Here is a 20,990-nt window from a genome sequence, read left to right as displayed (position 1 = left end):
TCTAGGTACCAGACATTTATTCACTCACTTTTATTTTCTGACTGTCAACATCTTCATTCAATCAGAGACAAGACATTAAAAATCATCTTATGCAAGCAGGACCTGTTTTAGCAGAACACTTGCTCGAAAACTTCACGGCTTTCATTTTTAAAAATAAAACTATTTGTGAAATGCTGAAACTTTCTTTTAAATAGATCTAGTACACGAGATTTAGGACCAGGCAGGACGTAAATTTAATCTTAGATGGAAACTATTCCTGTGATCCTTTTTATATTCAAATGTAATAAGATTTTTTTACAAAAACTACTTACACCACAGCAAGCTGAAGTCTAGACAGCCAGCATGAAACGATCAGCAGCCGCCTGTTTCCTCACAGACTAAACTTTGTTCCCTTCCTGGCTGTTCCTGCTTAGGTTCACACTGATACACATTTACTGTGGCCTTGGAAGCTACCACTCAACCGAGCGAGGTGGGAGGGTTTGTTAATCTAACTCTTGCTTGATAACCGCTTATCAGCAACTCCTCAAAGGCAGAGTTCAACGTGGTTAAAGAGACAAATGTAACGAAGATTATAGGGAAAGACTGAAAAATCTCATAATCTCTGATGGCCGGGCTTTGGTTTCAGAGGGATTTCTTTCCCATATGTTCCCAGAAAAAAAAACAAAAAACAAAAAATGATAGCCTTCTGAGCTTCAAAAATCTTGCTTTCTTCCTTTCATAAAAGTTTTCCCACCTGCTCAGAATCTATATTTTGTGCAATCATGGCAAAAAGAGGCCAGAAAGTTGCTTCTCTTCCTCCATCACCTCCATTTTTCCCGACTCTTTCACTAGTTAGGGAAATAATGCAGAGTTCTTGTTAAACTTAGTACTTTCTGGCATTGAAACCACCTGCTGATCTAAGGTAAAATAAGAACTTGGATCACAAATTCTATTCTTTGCAAGATAAAATATTATGCTGCTTCATCCCCTTCCACATCCCTAAGCTTCTTTCCTCTGAACTACTATACTTCTGTAATTTGTGACATTAGCCTTTGAAGCAAAAACCACTTATTACGTACTTACTGCACTAATCACTTTATAAACATGATCTCATTCTCTCCTAGGCAATAAACTTGGGGATCATCTTCAATTCTTCTTAGTCTGATTCTCTGTACCTAATTATCCCCTTCACTATCCTGGTGATCCTCTGCCATAAGCACTGTGGCAGGCAGATAATGCCCTCCACCCCCCCAAAGATGTCCAGAGCCTAATCACCAGAATCTGTGAATATGTTACCTTACATGGCAGAAGGGACTTTGTAGATGGATTACAGTGAAGGACTTTGAGATGAGGAGATTATTCAGACGTGTCCAATCTAAGCACATGAATCCGTTGAAAGCAGTGAACCTTTCCCAGCTGTGGCCAGAGAGAGGCAATGTGAGGACTTGATTTGCTCTCGCTGGCTCTGAAGATGGGGGAAGGGGGCTGCTAGAAGCTGGAAAAGGTGAGGAGACACATTCTCCTCTAGAGCCCCCAGAAAGGGACGTGGACCTGATGACACCTATGTTTTAGTCTAGTGAGACCCATGTTGGATTTTTGACCTACAGAGCTGTAAGATAATAAATTGTGTTGTTTTAAGAAACTAGGTTTGTGATAATTTGTTATGGTAGCAACAGAAAAGTAATACATTTTAATTTATTTTAATTTCAAAATGTCCCTTTGAAAATATAATACCCAGAACTGAATAGAATATGCCAAATGAGGTCTGATGAAGAAAAAAAAATTGTGGAATTATCAAATTCCTTAATCTGGATGCTATACTTTTACGAATGCAACTCAAGATTGTTTTAGATTTTTAACGCATTATACTTGTAAGTTAGTGGATTCCTAAGTTTTTGTCACATGAATTACATCAAACCAGGTGTCTACCTTCAGTCCTGTTTTCAACTACTTTTGGAGAAGAAATGCAGAGCTTTACATTCAATCCTTTAAAATTTCACCTTACTGGTTTTAGCTCATCCTTCCAAACTATTAAGATAATTTTGAATCCTGCCTCTGTACTCTGTCATAGGGAGTATTCTTTTTAAGGCGAACTGCATCTACGTATTCCCATGTATTCACCAGGCTATTCATAAACAAACATTGAGCAGTCAAGATCAAGAACTGAGTTCTGTTATTAGAGATCTTCAATTTGACACTGATCCATGAATCAATACTCTTTGGGTACACAAATTTGGTCAGTTACAAAACCACCTACTCTGAAATAGCTTACTTTTTTTTAACTTCTCAAACGTATCAGGAGAATAAAATGCCTTAATAAATAAAAATATGTCTAGAGCGGGGGCTGGCCCCGTGGCCGAGCGGTTAAGTTCGCGCACTCTGCTGCAGGCGGCCCAGTGTTTCGTCGGTTCGAATCCTGGGCGCGGACATGGCACTGCTCATCAGACCACGCTGAGGCAGCGTCCCACATGCCACAACTAGAGGAACCCACAACGAAGAATGCACAACTATGCACCGGGGGGGCTTTGGGGAGAAAAAGGAAAAAATAAAATCTTTAAAAAAAAAAAAAAAAAAAAAAATGTCTAGAGCGTACCAATCCACTAGAACTCTGCTGGGAACAGAGATGTGGTTAGTTTCATAGGAGCAGTTTTTTTGTAATTCGGTGCTGTTTCAGTGATTATCATTTTCTTTTTTAAGAGTTTACAAACTATCAGTTAATTATCCTTTGTAGAAGTCTACTTGAAATTAAAAGGCAGTTTTCCCAATTGTAGAAGTGACAATGATCTCTGTCTCAAAAGACGAGATATAAGTAGAGGGGGAAGGGGGGAACACTACAAAAGATGACCTGGTGGAAGGAATGAGCACTGCGTGCCCTTGGGAGAGGATAAAAACCACACTGATCAGAGCACTGTGGTTGTCAGAAGTAGCATGAAACCAGGGTTGAAACATATGATGTAAAGTCTTGAAAAGGGAACTAGGATTTTAACTTAATATATTAGAACACAGGAAAAACTGAAAGCCTGTGAATAAAGAAAATAAAATACTAAGAGGGGTAATTCAATAACCTAATTGAAAAACGGGCAAAATATATGAACAGGTCACAGAAGAAGAATTATTAATGGCTCTCAACTATATGAAAACATACTCCACCTCACTCATTATAAGAGAAATGTAATTTAAAAGTACAATGACATTATTTTAACCTATCAAATTGGCAAAGTTACAAAAATCTCAATACACAATGTTGATGAGGTTATGGGAGAAATAATGGAGGATAAATTGGTAGAACCTCTCTGAACTGCAAATTGGCAATCAAATCATGAACACATAGACCCTTTCACCCAGCAATAACTAAAAACATACACATGTAAAATGACTTATGTCCACGGATAGTCATTACAGCATCATATGCAAAAGTAAAAGATGTCAATCAGTAGGGAACTGGTAAGTTCAATTACAGTACAGCTATTCAACGGGATACTGGAAAAAATAATAAGGCAACTTTGTATTACTGATATAAGAATGATCAAGCTGTATTAAGTTTTACAAAAGTAAGGTATAGAGCAGTATATTTAGAATGCAACTATTTACGTATGTATGTTTGAGAGAATGTGGCATGTGTGTGTGTATGTGTGTGTATGTGCAGAATCTCTCTGGAAGAATACCTAAGAAACCAGAAAAGTGAGTTGTCTTTATGGAAGGGACCGGATGTCTGTGGTTCAGAGGTGAGAAGCAGACTTATCCATACTTTTGTCCTTCTTGAATTTTTACCAAAGCTGGTATTACTTATTTAAAAATAAATAGATATGCTAAATGGCAATGCGGCATCCTGGAATAGAAAAAGTACAGAAGTGGAAAATCTGGTGAAAACCAAATAAAATCTGGACTTTAGTTAATAGTCAAGTACCAACGGTAATTTCTTAATTTTGACAAATGAGCCATGGTTATGTAAGATGTTAACATCAAGAGAAATTAGGTGAAAGAACTATTTTTGCAACTTTTCTGTAAACCTAAAATTATTCGAAAAATAAAAAGTTTATTAAAACAAAAATAAATAAACATTTAAAGAATTATTAGGACAGCTATGGTGGAAATGACTTGGAGATTAGAACCAAAGATGCCAGATGAGAAACTGGGAGGATCTTGGCATGAGGTAATGAGGGCCTGAACTAGGGTAAAAGTCATGAAAATACAATGAAAAGAACTAATATAGATATAAGATACATTTCAAAAGAAAAAAGTCAACAAAATAATTGCAAAGCAGAGAGCAAAGAACACTGATACTAGAAGATGAAAATTAGAGGAGGAAGCTGGTTTGAAGGGGAGTGAGATTCATTTAATTCATTCATTCAATAAATATTTGTTGGTACCTACCATGCCAGGCACTGTGCAAGGCACTGGGGATGTGAGAGGGAGTTTATAAATGTTGAGTATGAAGTGACCCTAAAACCTCCTAGTTGAATTGTCTAAGAAGCATCTGGACATACAGGATGAGAGTGCAGGTGAGAGACAGAACTGCAACAGCTGAGAAAGGTGATACAGAGTGAGGAAGGAGAGGCAAAAACTGAGCCGTGGGACAGAAATACAACTAGGGGAAGAGAGTAGCAGCAAAGAAGAGAGGGAAGGAATGGCCAAAGGGTTTTGAAAAGAAGCAGGATAGGGTAATTTCCTGGAAACCGAGATAAAAGAATGGTCAAAGAAGAAGCCTTCCATCAAATGCACTGTCCAAGAAATGAGGATATACAATACACCACAAGACAGCAGACTTAAAAGAGAAAGAGAGATTATTTATCCTTTAGGTCTATAGCTAGAACTTAGCTACATACTTAGAGGGAAATCACAGTGTCAACCATACTTCAGATGCTTAATCAATGCTATCTGAGAATGATGAATACATACTAAGTACTAACCAATACTATATACATATATGCCTATGTGTATATGAGTATATACATATGTGTAAAAACATATATATATGTGTGGTGTGTGTGCATACATACACACCACACATACTATAAATATAGGTGTTATTAAAAGAATTGGTGACTATGCTTCAAATTCTAATTTATGTAAAAAACCCTGAAACCCTGACTTATGTGTAGTGTACAGAATACCAGTAAAATGGAAGTGCAGTTTTCAGATGTAATTCTCTGCCAAGTAAATTAAAATACTACTTTGGCATTTCATCTTCATAAAGCAGGCTAAGCACAAATTTGAAAGCTTTGCTCTGATATTTTCCATCTAATTTTAAACAGCCTCAGCCTACAAGCCAGAAGGCAATACTCCCACCAAGTAAAGATTTCTTTTAAATCTTTTGTGTGAAAAGCCATTAGAGCAGTAACAGTGTAATACACAGGAGCTTCTTGAAAATGTAATTGAAAAACTATGTAGCATTAGCGATTTTTCTAAAATAAACTGTCTAGTCTGATGTCATCTGAATGGAGAAATTAATATCATCATTTATTATCCTAATGTAATTCTGATATATAAAGATTTTTACTATTTAAAAGAAAATCAATTTTAAGAATACATAGGCAAAGCAAACCAGCTTCTTTTCTAAACGTTTGGGTTTCTAAACTAAAGTTACATAGTAAACAGCTTTCATGACCCCATCTTGTATACAGGGTCTGAAAGTACCTCTCCAGGCTGAGAAACACAAAGCTAATGCAACACTAACCCTGGAAGACAGGCTTAAAGCTCTCACAAGGACCTCATTCAGCCCAGGCTGTTGGCTTTCAGAATTAATAACAGCTATGGAGCAGCTGTCACTTCTTAACATTGTCTATTGCCTATAACTCTCTTGCTACCACATTTTAAAGGAATTTTAACATTATCATGTTTTGAGAAAGCAAACCTGAATTGGCATTTTAGGAAATAATAAATTATTTTTTTTTCCTTCTTGACCTTCATAATCAGGAGATTGGTAGACTTCTCAATGATTCCAATTTTGTTGTAAATGTATATTCAGAGAATGCGAATTGATACAAGCACTTTGGATGTCAGCTAAATGGAATTATTAATACCACCGTGTAATTTGATATTACCTAGAAAAGTTGAAGAAGCATGTGCGTACAACCAGCACTACAACTCCCAGGCACACGCTCCAGCAGAGCTTCGCAACTGCTGTGTCATGGTAACCTAGTGTGCAATGAATGGGTTACAGGTGCGCCCAGATATGGATCTCATCAGCCCTCCAGCAAAGCACAAGCCCCAGGCCAGAGACACAGCTTCATTCCTTTAATGCAGTGTGTTGTACAAATATTATCTATCATTTTCTATGTGTGCTATGACATGAAAAAGCTTGGGAAACGTTGACAGAGAAGTTCTTGCATATGTACGGCAGATACATATACAGGAATATATGTACATATAGGAGCAGTGTTTGTAATAACTAAAAACTGAAACATCACAAATGTCCATCAATCAATTCATCTGCTAATAAATTATGGAATACTCACACAACACAATATTATACAGCAGCAAAAACTAATGAGTAAAAGCTATATGTACTGACATGGATAAATCTAAGACTATAATATTGAATTAAAAAAAGTAAGTTCCAGAGCCAGCCCTCATGGCCTAGTGGCTAAAGTTCAGTGCTCTCACCGCTTTGGTGGCCTGGGTTTGGTTCCCAGTGCAAACACCACACCACTCGTCTGTCAGTAGCCATGCTGTGGCAGTGGCTCACGTAGAAGAACTAGAAGGACTTACAACTAGAATATACGATTATGTACTGGGGCTTTGGGGAGGAAGAAAAAAGAGAGGAAGATTGGCAACAGATGTTAGCTCAGGGCGAATCTTTCCTAGAAAAAGAAAAAGATCAAAGTAGAATTAGCTATACTTAAAAAAAAAAAAGTCCCAGAAAAATACATACTATGTAATTGCATCTTTATAAAGTTCAAAAACATGTAAAACTAATCAATATGCTGTTTAGGGATACAGATATGTGACAAAACCATTGAAAAAAGCAAGAAAATTATTAACACAAAATTCAGAACTTTGGTTACCTCTGAGAGAACAGGAAAAGTTTGGGATCAGAGAGGAGTACACAGGAGATATTGGAAGTAGTGGTAATATTGCTAAAACTAGGCTGTAGGTAACATATGTTCTCCATGTAGTTATTCCATAAGCCTTACCTACTCAATATTGAATAAACATCTTTTATAAAAGCCCTATTCTGTCCAAAGGTAGATAGTGAACACATCTGCCATCTCTGCAATAGCGTGAGGTACATGCAATAGGAGGGACAGAAAGTATCAAATTAGAGAGACACTGAACCTTCACAAAGGCCCTACAGACATACACAACTGCGACAATAAAGGATGTGAAAGCTATACAATAATTAAAAGTAAAACTAAAGTCAATATGCTATCATTTTATGAGGCATCATAGAAGCAAAATTTAACATTAAATGAAATATGGATTTAAAGAATTAGGACCAAATAAACTGCCAGCCTATGGATGAATAACTGTTCTTGCTATTTTCTAAACAGTCAACATTTCATTGTGTATTTAGACCACACAGAAGACATTTACAGAATGACAATACTTTAATTCATCAAGTATATCCAGCAATGTTTGCTTAGTCAAATGCCTGTCTGTTTGTCAATGTCATTTAAGGGCAGGTTTATAAAGCTTTAAGAGCCAGAACTGGGTCTGTTTCGACTGATATAATACCAAAGAAAACCCAGTGGAAACATTTTAAGAATTCCTGCCTCTACTCTGATTCTTTGTATTCTAAGGGCTAGACAGTGGGCAGCCATTTTTCTAAGCATTGGACATTTTGCCAATCTAGAAGAGATATAAAAGACCACAAAGATATAAAGTTAACTTCCAAATTAATTAAATTTATTGTTTTTGATTTGAAAGAAAAAGAAATCCAGTTTGAGCTCTCGCTTCAATAAAAAAAAAAGAGCTACTTAAAAGCAGATAGGTTAATGTTTACACAAAGGTAATTTTTTTCCCTTTGTTTTTTTTTCTTTAAAGTTTTAACGGGTGAGTGACCTTGCTGGAATTCCCCGGTCAGTTCTGGAGTATCTATTTGGAAATTCTAAACAGAAACTACTTTCACATGATACATTAGAATGGTATGCCAAGTGGTAGCTGCGTCTGCACCTTGACCTAGGATGTTATATCACAGATGAACCAATAAACTTTACACAAAATGAAAGGCTTTTTTCCCCTTAGGCCATTTAAGAAAATATAAAATTTAAATTTATTTGACATTGTATATTTATAGGATCAATTATACATAAAAAACTTCACATATTTACTCAACTCAAGAAATTTACCCTTGATACAAGCTCTTGCTATCAAAGACAGGCCAATTTGAAGTATGTCAAACACTGAATATATCATGCTGAAGTGAGAACCTGGGTCTATAATTAATTAAGTCCTGTTACATTAGGATAAGTACCTAAAAACCTAGAAAATATAAAGCGTTTATTGTTTTTGCTTTATTTTAGAATTTCTAAAATAGCTATTTTCACCAAGAGGAAGTTATTTCAGATTTATTGTGAAAAGGCTTATAGGAAACCTGTCCCTTCCAGTGTGGGGCAGTTATGAAACTAACCCTAAACCACTGAAAATCAATACAGAGTCGTAAGCAACAGTGGGGATGATTTTGGAGAGAAGCAAAATATTTCCCCAATCCCGGCCACGCCTCTAGTTTCACCCTTAGCACTTTCCTCTCTCATTTCTAGAAGGTGAAAGCACAGTAATTATTGCTATTTTAGGACAGAAAAAAATTAAACATTTCCTAATCTGAGTTTCTACAGAATATACCGGTGTTTCAGGAGTTGAGATGAAGGCAATGAATGGGGAAAGAGTAGAGTGTCAGGCAAAGTTCAGCAGAGGGAGCACTGCTTTTTAATATTTTCCCTAGAATAGCTCTACACTATTTTATAATAATGGTTGGAAGCTTCTGAATCTTACAAGTCCTTTAAAGAAGAATTTTAAACCATTAGCATGACATCACAATAATTACAGGATAGACTTAAAGGCATGACATCACAATAATTACAGGATAGACTTAAAGGCCTTTCAATTGTTCCTCCGGCCCAAGCTCACAATGTTTCCTATCCCTACTACCTCCAGTTGAGGAAGGAGCAGTAAACAGGATAGCAATTCCACGCACCATGCAGCTCTGATTTTTCAAATAAAGCTGGAATTCAAATGTGATGGCAGGGGGCAAGGAGGGAAGAAAGATTAGATAATCAAATTGTTTTCTCCCAAGGACTTCTCTCTTCCATCCCTACCTCCCTACCTCTATCTAGTTAGCAAAAGAAAAAAAACTTTTGATGATATTATTTTGGAAATATTAATAAGATATTTAACATAAACAATTCATAATTATTTCCTAACATTTACTTCCCAAAATGCTCTCTTTAAAAGCTATGCAATATACAGCAATGTCTTAAAGGATGTTGGTAAAAATGTTGGCATCTTGGGGGATGGGGAGTTTTCAAGTACATCTTTTATGCTTTTTTATATATTTTGGCTCAAATATATTTATAACCAAAAAACTCCAATATAGTTATTTTCATTTGGAAAATAAAAATATAAGCTATTTAATGCAAAGATTTTTATGAGATGTTATTTAGGAAACAGTAAACTCTCAAATGGAAAAATAAGAAGCATTTTGGCTTCTAATACAATTTCATTTTTACAAGTAAGGGAAAATATATTTAGTGCCTTTTTCGTTCAGGACTTTCTCTTACTGACCTCCTATATCCTAATGACTCCCACATTGATATCTTCTGCTCAGACCTCTCTCTCTTTCTTTTCAATGATTAGTTTTGGAATTTCTTAACCAAAAATATAATAATAGCTAATATGTATGAAGCCAGACATTGTTCTGAATACTTTACTTACTTAATTTAATCTTCATAACAACCCCATGAGCTACTTCCAGTTAAAAAATACACTGTTATTCCCATTTTACAGATTAGGACCTGGAAGCAGAGGGGGTTAATATCCCATTTACAATAGGGCACAGTAGTAAAATTTGCTAATGTTATAATTTGCTTTTGTTTTATTTTCTTTGATTTCTTGGGGAGGCATTCCCACAGGAATGACACTTGGAGGAAAGAGACGTGATTTTGTTGTTTTCATTATGTATCTCCGTATTTTTTCCAGGATTTTTCTAATGCAGCTATGGTCTCTGGACCAGCAGTATCAGCATCACCTGAGAACTTGTTGGAAATACAAATTTTCTGGCTCTACTCAGACCTACCAAATCAGAAACTCTAGGGTAGGGCCTAGCAAGCTGTGTCTTTGTTAAAAGACACACATACACATAAACACACACACACACACACACACACACACACACACACACACACACACACACAATCTGCTTTTTGTTAAATTACTCCTCTGGGGTGATTTTGAGGCATGTTAGTTTGAGAACCATTGTTCTAATGTGCAATATATCCATCAGGTACGAAAAAGATCCCATTTGGCCACATATATACACGAGGTAGAGTTATATATTTTTACTAATTTTATTGCATCTCTTGGAAGGGGGCACTCATTTGCATTAATTCCACAAACATTTATTAAGCACCTACTATGTCCTTGAAGAACTATAGTCTGGTAAGACAGGCAGACATTTAATGATTATACTACCAGTTGGTTAATACAGTGATAGAGATGCACAGGATGCCAACCATAGTAGGTTAAGGACTCTGTCTCCGTCTCTTAGGAATTGCCGCACTCCACTGTATCCTTCTGAGAAACATTATTTTGTATGAACATATCCTGCTCCCCTAACCCAGGGACCCATCCTCAAAACAGGGGCATTACCATAGTAGCACTCCCTATCACACAGTGATTAACAAACTCAGTAAGATGATTCTTCCTTGGTTAGAATCCAGAGGCCATGAGAGACAAATAGAGAAAGTAGCCAGTCTCTGAAGCTGCCTAAAGTCCAGAGCTTTCTAATTCTAGTCTACAAGAAACCTTACAATATTCACCCTTTTCCCACCACTACCTCATGTTTTTTCATGATTGTGTCAGATGCTTTCCAACATGTGAAACTTTTCAAATACCCTCCGTCCCCTTCCAACTTCACATTCTCCTCTCTAATACTTTAATCACTATTCTGAATTTAGCGTTAATCATCCCCCCCAAAAGTACTATTTTTTATTTTTATGAAAATGTGTAAGATGGCTTTTGAAACATTTTGAGATTGATCCATGTTGATATAAGAAACTCTACAATGCATTGATGACTTTTATTCCCATGAATGAATAGCCCAGCAAAGCTCATTTATCTATTTTCCTCTTGATAGACATTGAGACTGTTTCTTTTTTTCTTTTAGAACAGTGATGCAATGAACATTTTAATAGATTATTTTAGCAAATGTGAAGGATCACCACCTTTAAAAAAAATGTGTCTGAATCACTCTCGCCCTCTTTCCCTTCCCTCTGTCTCTCTCTCTTTCAACCAAAAAGTACACAGACCCTTTCAAAATGGCTGAATGAGAAGGAAAGGAGAGTCCAGACAATAACTAAAGGGTCTGCGTGCCAGTTTGGGGGACTGAGAATTCCAAAACATCAGGGAACCTCAATGGCCTGAAGACCTCCCTGGCTGCCAAGAAAATGAGTAAAGACGACTCTACGGCTGGCAGTAGACACATGGGATTGCAAGATTAACGTTCTCAAAGAAGGGAGGAAACAAAGGGTGCTACTGTTTAGAGAGGGATACCCTAGGAAACTCATTCTAAGATACGAGAAAATCAAGGTATCAGTCATAGCAGGGTGCCACTGGTTTGAGATCTTTAGAGGCATATCATTTTGAGACACAAAACAGTTTAATGCAAAACACATTCTGACTCAACTCCTAGGAAGCTGTCTTAGGTTCCACCAAAAAAGCGTAGCTTTCTTCTGGAAAACTAGGCGTAGCCTTCACTCACCATCATGAACGTCAGAAGCAGAAAGCAGCAAGAACAGAGAAGCAAGAAGGAACACAGAAATGAAGAGAAATGGCAATGACAGCATAGAGGCAGGTGCTGACTCTGTCCATTGATAAGACTAACTAGATACGTGAAAAGTTATGCTATATTATTTTCATTTCTTTCTTCTCACATCATTCATTTTCTCTCTTTGTGCTTCAGTTTGGATAATTTCTATTGACCTGTTTTCAAGTTCACTTATTCCTTCCTCAGCTGTGTCCAGTCTGTTGCTAAGCCTATCAAAGGGGTTCTTCATCTTAGATATCATATTTTTTATTTTAGTATGTCCATTTGACTCTTTTTACATATTTCTCTGCTAAAATTCTTAATCTGTTCATGCATTTGCCCCACCTTTTCCACTAGGTTCTTTAACATATTATTATAACTAAAGTCCCTGTCTGATAGTTCCAACATGAGTCATCCCTGGGTCTGGGTCTGTTTATCTCTTTTTCACATATTTTGTAATTTTTGATTGAATACCAGACATTGTCTATAGAATAACCAAACAAACTGAGGAAAAGAATAATTACTCTTGGAAACAGGCATGTCTATTCTTCTGTCCCACAACCAGGTAAACAGAAATTCCAAAGAGAGATAAGCTAGTCAGTAGTTGACCTGGGTTTATTGTTTTACTGTTGCTATAGTTACCTTCTGTTCACCTTCCTCCAGCAGTCGACAGCTGCTACTTTGTGCTTAGTGTGGAGCCTAGGGTACTCAAGGGGTTTTACACAGTGTTCCTGCCCTACCCTCAGCTTTCAGTCATCACTTCACGCCTGTGCCACAGAAGGGGCTCTTTCTCAGCATCCTTGCCCCTCCCTAAGAGGTAGACTGCTGTTGTTTGTTACTCAGTGCTAAGTGTCTTGGTTGTCTTAGTCCAGCATCAATCTTAGGCAGTCCCTAGGCACCCAGGCCTTGGGTATGAGGCTTTCTGCACCCCTACCCTAACCCCATGGCAGTGAAACTCTACCCTGTGTTTTTGGAGAACACTGCAAAAAACCCTCCAGTACCCCAGATCCCACACTAAACATAAGGTAGCAGCAGCTACTGGTGGAGAGTTCCTGTACCACCCCAGGGCAGAAAGCTCTTACTTCTACCCTACCCCAGAAGCAGTGAATCCTTGCCTAGACCCTGAAAACAGAAGGGTTTCCTGTCCCCCAGCCTTAAGATTTTTGCTTCATGTGAGAGAATGGTTGGTAAAGTGGGCAGGGTTTTGTAACTGTGTGTCCTAAAGAGTGGCTCTCCTCATTCTCTTTTCTTGCCTTTTATGAGCACTGTTGGAGGCTGTTGCAGGTGAAATTGCGTCTCCCTAAACGATAAGTTGAATTAAGCTGTGGCATCTGTGAATGTGACTTTATCTGAAAATAGGCTCTTTGCAGATGTAATCAAGTTAAGATGAGGTTATACTGGAATAGGGTGGGCCCTAATCCAACATGACTGGAGTCCTTATAAGAAGAGGAAACATGGTGGTATAGGAAGCCCCAGACTCCCTTACCACACAGAGGGTCAGCAAGATGGCAGAACAGGAAGCCCCAGATCTAGTTCCCCCACACAGACATTAACTTAACAATATACGGTCTCAAAAGCCTTTATGAGGCCTCCAGAAACCAGTTAAGAAGTTGCAGTACTGTAGGCAAGTTCAAAGGCAAGAACAGCCACATTGACATGAGTAAGAAAGTCATTTCATTTACCTATTATAGCCCTTCCCCAAAGATGGAACAGTTTGGTGTGATCAGGAATAAACATTCAACTCACAGCTTCTCCATTAGGAGGGAAAGAGAAGGGGAGAATGCATGCTCAAGGTTCCAACTTTTGGGGGGACTGCCTGAGAGACTGGTTTCTGCTTCACTTGACTTGGAGTGCTGAGGAAATTGGCATTCTTTGCATGCCTGGAATAACAGGGGAGCACACAGGCTAGCTGCAGCACCAGACGACCTGCAATACCATAGATCAACACCAGAGGGAGGAAGAAATCACAAACTCCTGAAAAAGAAACTGGCAAACATGTCTAATTGAGAAGGCACATACACAAGCCCATACAAGGCATGGGGGGGCCACCAGAATCTTTAGTAGGACTGATAAGTGAAGGTCTTCCCCTGTATGAAGCCAGTCCATAGAACTGGAAGAGGTGGCTGGTTTTTAAAATGCACAAATCCAAGCAAAAAATAACAAGGCATATGAAGAAACAGAGAAACAGGGGCCAATCAAAGGAACAAAATAAATCTCCAGAGACTGACCCTAAAGAAATGGAGGTCTATGAATTACCTGACAAAGAATGCAAAATAATCATCTTAAAGATGCTCAGTATGCTACAAGAGAAAACAGATAGACAAATAAGGAAAATAATGCATGAACAAAATGAGAATATCAACAAAGATAGAAAGTATAAAAAAGAACCAAACAGAAATTCTGAAGCTGAAGAATACAAATAGGAAAATTCACACATGTGGAAATTAAACACACACTCTTGAACAACCAAGGGTCACAGAAGAAATCACATGGGAAATTAGAAAAAGCTTGAGACAAATGAAAACAAAACACAACATACCAAAACTTATGAGATGCAGCAAAAGCAGAACTAAGAGGGGAGTTTATGTTGGTAAATGCCTACATTAAAAAAGAAGAAAGATCTCAAATCAACAACCTAACTTTACACCTCAACGAACTAGAAAAAGAAGAAAAAACTAAACTCAATTAACAGAAGGAAGGAAATAATAAAGATTAGTGCAATAATAAACAACATAGAGAACAGAAAAATAATAGGAAAAAATCAATGAAACTAAGAGCTGAAAAGATCAACGAAATTGACAACTCTAAGATAGACTAAGAAAAAAAGAAACACAATTTGGAGAGTTTGGAAGATGGCAGCGTAGGACTCTGAACTCACCTCTTTGCATGGACACAACAAATCTACAACTACCTGTGGAATTTCCTCTGAGAGAGATCCGGAAACTGGATAAAAAGAACCCCCATAACAAGGGACAACACTGACAGGGGTAGAAGATGCAGAAATGCACCACTGCTCGGGAAAAAAACACACACTAGTCACAGTGCTTAACAGCTAGGAGTGCTCTCAAACGTATGGACCTTTTCCCAGAGAAGTAGGGGATCTGAGCTGCAGATCTGTGCCACAATAGGCATCCCAGCCCTTAGACTCAGCACAACCAAAACAAGATCCCATAATACCTGGCTTTGCTGGCTGTGAATACCAATGACAAATTTGCCCAGCAAAACTATCGAACTTCAGAAAAGGAAAAACCAGCTCTTAAAGGGCCCACCCACAGATTCACCATTCTGAAAACCAACACAAAAACACCAGAAAGAAAAGTGCATAGTCCATTAGTAGAAGATACTCACTTACTAAGCTCAGAGCACATCTCGGAGAGGCAGGAGGAGGCTAGGCCCACCCCTCCAGGGACTGAGACACTGGAGGCAGCCATTATTGTTACCTAGTTCAGTTGTGCTGGCAGCCACCATTAGAGTCCCTCCTTTAGTCTTTGTGGGTTTGCCCTGCTCACTACAGCACCTGAGGTAATTGAGTGAAGCCAGGCAGGCAGCCCACCCAGGGACTGGCCCCACCCACCGGCAAGCCCATGTGAACTTGTGGGCCCACATAGGCGGGGTGTGTGGGACCTCTGTTGTGGAGCCAGTGGGTCTGCATCAACAAGGCATGCATGCGGGCCTGCGTTGGCGGGGCTGTGAGCCCCTGGGCAGTGGGGCATGTGTCAGCTGCAGCAGACTCGTGCCTCTAGTCATCTCAAATAGCAACACAGGGGATCTGCCCTGCCTTCCAATGCCTGAAAGACTGTGCATTGCCATGCCTCAGGCCAAACCCACCCATCTGCACTCCTGAGAGAGCTGACAACAGTCCCTGTGCCATGGGCAGCTGCACCAGAGAACAGCAGCAACTGTGAGCCCCCAAGCCTAGCAACCAGCCACACTGGCAGCCTGACAGGCTTAACAGCAAAACAGCAGTAGTTGTGTGCTATTAGACTTCGCAGTCAGCTATGCTGGGGTTTGCCCCGCCCAAAAAAGTGACCATAGCAGCCACACAGCTGAGCCTTATAACCAGCCACCCCAAGGGCCAGCCTAGCCTACCCTTGTGCCTGCAGGAAGAGCAACCCCACTACAACAAAAGGACACACACAGCCCACACAAGGGACACTCCTGGAACATTTGGCATGGGTGACAAGAGCGGAGCACATTGCTGGGGCCCAGCAGGTGCCTTTTACATAAGGCCTCATTTCCACAATCAGGAGATGTAGCTGATCTATTTAAGACATAGATGTAAGCACACAGAAGTAGGCAAAATGAGGAGACAAAGGAATATGTTCCAAATAAGGGAACAGAACAAATCCTTCAGGAAAAACTGAACACAACAGAGATAAACAATCTACCTGATAAAGAGTACAAACTAATAGTCATAAGGATGCTCACTGATCTTGGGAGAAGAATAGATGAACACAGCGAGACTTCAACAAAGAACTGGAAAATATAAGAAAGAACCAGTCAGAACTGAAGAATACAATAATGGAAATGAAAAACTCACTAGACGAAACCAATAGCAGAGATGACACAGAAAAATGGGTCAAAAATCTGGATGAAAGACTAGAGGAAATCACCCAAGCTAAACAGAAAAAAGAATTTAACAGAATGAGGACAGTCTAAGGGACCTCTGCAACAACATCAAGTACACTAACATCTGTATTACAGGTGTCCCAGAAGGAGAAGAGAGAGACAAAGGGACAGAGAACCTATTTAAAGAAATTATGGCTGAAAAGTTTCCTAACCTTAGGAAGGAAACAGACATCCAGAGACACAATATAATCAAAATGTCAAGAGTTAAAAATAAAGAGAGAAACCTAAAAGCTGCAAGAGAAAAGCAACAAGTTACATGCAAAGGAAACCCCCATAAGGCTATCAGCTGACTTCTCAGGAGAAACCTTACAGGCTAGAAGGGAGTGGCACAATATATTTAAAGTGCTGAAAAGAAAAAAACCTACATCCAAGAATACTCTACCCATCAAGTTTATCATTCAGAATGGAAGGACAGATAAGGAGTTTTCCAGACAAGCAAAAACTAAAGCAGTTTATTACCACTAAGTCCACGTTACAAGAAATGTTAAAGGGACTTATTTAAGTGGAAAAGAAAAGACTACAAATAAGAATAAGAAAAATATCAAAGAAAAAATATCACTGGCAAAGGCAAATCTACAGTAAAGGTAGTGAATCAACCACCTATGAAGCTAGTATGAAAGTCAAAAGACAAAAATATCTATTTCCACAATAAGAGGTTAAGAGATATACACACAAAAAAGACATAAAATATGATATCAAAAACATAAAATGTGTGTGGGGGAGTAAAAGTGTAGGGCTTTTAGTAAGAGGTCAAACTTAAGAGACTATCAACTTAACATAAATTGTTATTTACATAGGTTATTATATATGAACCTCCTGGTAATCACAAACCAAAAACCTATAATAAATACACAAAAAATAAAGAGAAAGGAACCCAAAGATAATACTAAAGAAAGCCATCAAACCACAAGGGAAGAGAGCAAGAGAAGAAGAAAGGAACAGAGAAGAACTACAAAAACATCCAGAAAAAAGTCACAAAATGGCAATAAGTACACACTTATCAATAGCTACTTTAAATGTCAATGGAGGGGCCAGCCCCATGGCCAAGTGGTTAAGTTCACATGCCCCACTTCAGCAGCCCAGGGTTTCTCCAGCTCGGATACTGGGCACAGACACAGCACCACTCACCAGGCCACACTGAGGCAGCATTCCACATAGCACAACCAGAGGCACTCACAAGTAGCATACACAACTATGTACTGGGGGGCTTTGGGGAGAAGAATAAAAAAAAAGAAGATTGGCAAGAGTTGTTAGCTCAGGTGCCAATCTTTAAAAAAAAAATTAAATGTCAATGGACTAAATGCTCCAATGAAAAGACACAGGCTGGCTGAATGGATAAAAAACAAGACCCATATACATGCTGCATACAAGAGACACACCTCAGACCTAAAGACACTCACAAGCTGAAAGTAAAGGGATGGAAAAAAATACTCTATGCAAATGGAAATGAAAAGACATCTAGGGTAGCAATACTTATATCAGACAAAATAGACTTTAAAACAAAAACTGTAACATGAGACAAAGAAGGGCACTACATAATGATAAAGGGAACAATGTAACAAGAGGACATAACGCTTGTAAATATCTATGCGCCCAACATAGGAGCACCTAAATACATAAAGCAATTATTAACAGACATAAAAGGAGAAATTGACAGTAACACATTAAAAGTAGGGAACTTTAACACTCCACTTACATCAATGGATAGATCATCTAAACAGAAGATCAATAAGGAAACATTAGCCTTAAGTGACACATTAGACCAGATGGACTTAGTAGACATATAGAGAATGTTCCACCCAAAAACTGCTGAATACACACTCTTTCCAAATGCACGTGGAACATTCTCTAGTATAGATCACATATTAGGCCATAAACCAAGTCTCAATAAATTTAAGAAGACTGAAATAACACCGAGCATCTTTTCTGACTACAACGGTATGAAACTAGTTCAGTTCACTGACTGCCTTTTGAACTCAACTGTCTAATGGGCTCAAGAAAAGTTATGACTTTGTGGATCATCAGGCTTTTTATCATTGTTACCATGGGAGAAATGCTTTCTTGTAATTTTCTTCAACCTAAACAGAAGCAAAACTCTCTTCCCATAATTTAATATGAATGTTTTTAGATTTGAGGGATTTTTATTTAATTTTCATATATAACTGCAAGTGGTGTTTTAAATCTAAAACCACATCTAGAAAACACATTGTTTCATTTTTTTGTTCTGTTTATTAATACTTTTAATTTTTGGATAAATTATGTATACTAAGAAAATGTTATCATATTTTAATATTCCATGCATATCATTAAAATATCTCTAAACAAATTGATTTCACAAATCTTCTTTATCTTGGTATTTGTTTCAATTTTTGTCTTTATTCTATACACGAATACGCAATACATATACTAGTGCTTTTTCCTTTGAATTACATCCATGCTAATTTCTGATTCATGAGTTAGGTTTTTGTTTTTGTTTTTCAAAAGAATCCTCTTAATACTGATGTATCTAATTCTGGTTTTCAATCTTGCTACTTATATTTTTATTTGTCTGTACTGATACCACATGGTTACAAGAGCAGTTGCATTACAGCACATAAAATTTGGAAGTCATTCTTTTCCTTCCTTAATCTTTCTTTAGCTGTTTTTATTTTTATGTGCTCTCTCATTTTCTCCAATTATTTTATACACATCTCTTTTTACATGGTATGGCATGTTTAGTAAAAGATACTACCACTATATTGACTATGTTTACCTTACCCATTCAAGAGCAATTTACTGAATTCTAACTTGTTGAGAGCATTATTTATTAAGTGCATATTGGCAGCATATATGAAAATAGCAAGTGTTTGATAAACAGTAATTGAATGAATGAGTAAAAATGTATACTGACATTTTGAGAAATTCTCAATTTAAATAGGATTTTTCCCATTATCTGAAAACTACTTCGATTTCTGTATAAATGAAAACTTTATTTTATATTCAACCACATTAAGACAACTAAAAAATATAATATTCAGCTAATTAAGACAATTAAGCAATTCCATACATGACCCATTCATTAATTCATTCAATAAATATTTATTTAGTATCTAGGGTTATAGCAAAGAATAAACAGAAAGACAAAACAAATTACCCTGCTCTCATGCATCTTATATTCTAGTGCTGAAAGGAACAAGACAAGTAACAAAAATATATAGACTGTTACATAGTGAGAAGTGCTAAGGAGAAAAAGCAAGAAAAGGGACTAAGTGTGTGTGTGTTGGAGGGGAGCGGGGTTTGGGAGTTAGTGTGGCTAATGAAGACCTCACTGAGGAAGTGACCTCTGAGTCAAGTCTTCAAGGAGGTAAGGGAAAGTGCCACATGGGATCCAGAACATTCCACGTATAGAGAACAGCATCAGCAAAGTCCCTACAGAAAGAAGGCTGAAGGAAGTGAACATGGGGAAGAGAAGTAGGAGATCAAGTCAAAGAGGTGAATGGCTTTTATCAGTAAGAGAGGAAGCTGTTGGAGTTTTGAGTGGAGTGACTTTTGTTTTAACAGGATCACTTTGGCTGCTGTGTTAATAGATTGAAAGGGGCAAGGGTTGAAGCAAGAAGATAATTAGGAGGCAATTTCAAGGGGTACCAGTAGAGGTGACTGGATTCTGGTTATATTTTTAGGGTAGAAACAATAGGACTTTCTAAAGGATCAGACAGTAGGTATCAGAGAAAGAGAGGAGTCAAGGATAACCCCAAGGTCGAGAAACAGGAAGGATGGAATTGTCTGTTACTGAGATGGAAAAGCTAAAAAGAAGATGGATGGGAGGGAAGATTAGGAGTTCAATTCTGAACATGCTAAGTTTGAGATGAATTATCAGGCATACAAATGGAAGTGATAAGTTGGCAATTGTATATACAAGCTTGGAGTTCAGAGGACAGGTGCAAGCTGGAGATAAAAATTTTTGAGTAAAGATGGTATTAAAGCCTTGAGAATACATAAGATCATCAAAAGAAATGACTGTAGGTCGAAAGAGGTCCTAGGATTGAGCTCTAGGGCACTCCAGTGTTTAGAGGTCAAGAAAATGAGGAGAAACCAACAGAGAAGACTAAGAGGAATAGTCAGAGAAGTAGGAGGAAAGCCCAGAGGATGTGATATACCAGAGTCCAAGTAAAGAAAGTGTTTCCAGGAAAAGATAAGTGATTATTTGTCAATGCTGAACAAATTATTTAATGACCATACATTCAATTTAGTACATATCTACTAATTTTGGAATAATTTTAGTATTTTAACACTTATATTCATTAAGGATACTGAACAAAAATTTTATTGATAATCAGAATTTACTTACTTAGTTTTAGAGCATACCAAATACCGTTGTAGAATATATTATTATACATGTGTATATTTTTAAATTTTCTAATCTAGAACAGCATTTCCTGAA

The 20,990-nt window shown here is 37.8% G+C and overlaps 1 protein-coding gene across 12 annotated transcripts in view; it reads right to left on the bottom strand.

Annotated features, from left to right (window-relative positions):
* MAP3K13 (mitogen-activated protein kinase kinase kinase 13) overlaps positions 1 to 20,990 on the bottom strand; it is a 165,042-nt gene that overhangs the window by 130,816 nt on the left and 13,236 nt on the right. For 3 of the 12 annotated variants that reach the window (XR_011428779.1, XM_070242663.1, XM_023623465.2), the window contains exon 1: positions 312 to 425. The exons of 7 other annotated variants lie outside the window; for them this stretch is intronic. The gene's annotated coding sequence lies outside the window, so the exon portion shown is untranslated. Of the gene's footprint in view, positions 1 to 311; positions 459 to 20,990 lie in introns of those variants that run through there. 2 more of the 12 variants (XM_070242665.1, XM_070242664.1) reach the window with 2 other exon arrangements.

The sequence above is a fragment of the Equus caballus genome, chromosome 19 (assembly GCF_041296265.1).
Source record: "Equus caballus isolate H_3958 breed thoroughbred chromosome 19, TB-T2T, whole genome shotgun sequence".
Classification (NCBI taxonomy): Eukaryota; Metazoa; Chordata; class Mammalia; order Perissodactyla; family Equidae; genus Equus; species Equus caballus.
This window is presented reverse-complemented; position numbering and strand designations above follow the sequence as displayed.